Below are 894 nucleotides of genomic sequence, written 5' to 3'. Positions count from 1 at the left end.
GCTTCTCTTCTGCCCCTTTTCTTATTCCTTACTGTGATTTTCTACGGTCACCTGTTAGTTTAGACTCTTTTTACCGCTGAACTACCAAGTAAGATCCTAAGTGGTTAACTTGGCCTCCAGATGGGCCTTTCTTATCTATCCCACATGCTCAGCCTGTTTGTCTTCTTGAAGTCTTAAGTCTCAGTTTAAATCTTTTTCATTACTCCCTGTTGTATGTAAGAGAATAAGCATAAATATTTATCCCAGTCTGGAATTGAAAGCACTCCTTGAAATTTTCCTCTACATACTTTCTACACATTATTCCTCACCATTGTTGCACATGAACCTGCCATGCCCTTTCTCTTCTCTTGCTGAATCCCAGTGATCTCCTATCTCAGTGATAATTCCTTTCTTTAGGCTTACTTTTTCAGTCTTTTAAGGAATCCTTACATTCAAACCATTACTAACAATAGCAGTGGTTTAATTAAAAAGACTGGATGGGGCCGGCGCCGTGGCTCAATAGGCTAATCCTCTGCCTTGCGGCGCCGGCACACTGGGTTCTAGTCCTGGTCGGGGTGCCGGATTCTGTTCCGGTTGCCCCTCTTCCAGGCCAGCTCTCTGCTGTGGCCCGGGAGTGCAGTGGAGGATGGCCCAAGTGCTTGGGCCCTGCACCCCATGGGAGACCAGGAGAAGCACCTGGCTCCTGCCATCGGATCAGCGCGGTGCGCAGGCCACAGTGCGCTGGCCACGGCGGCCATTGGAGGGTGAACCAACGGCAAAAGGAAGACCTTTCTCTCTCTCTCTCTCTCTCTCACTGTCCACTCTGCCTGTCAAAAAATAAAAAAAAAAAAAAAAAAAAAAAAAAAAGGATGCTGGATGGTCTGTCTCCCTCTGTGTCAGTCTGTCTTTATCTGG

This window comes from Oryctolagus cuniculus, chromosome 5 (genome assembly GCF_051225735.1).
Source record: "Oryctolagus cuniculus isolate XC-2025 breed Fujian yellow rabbit chromosome 5, ASM5122573v1, whole genome shotgun sequence".
NCBI lineage: Eukaryota > Metazoa > Chordata > Mammalia > Lagomorpha > Leporidae > Oryctolagus > Oryctolagus cuniculus.
The sequence above is the reverse complement of the archived record's forward strand: the minus strand, read 5'-3'. Positions refer to the sequence as shown.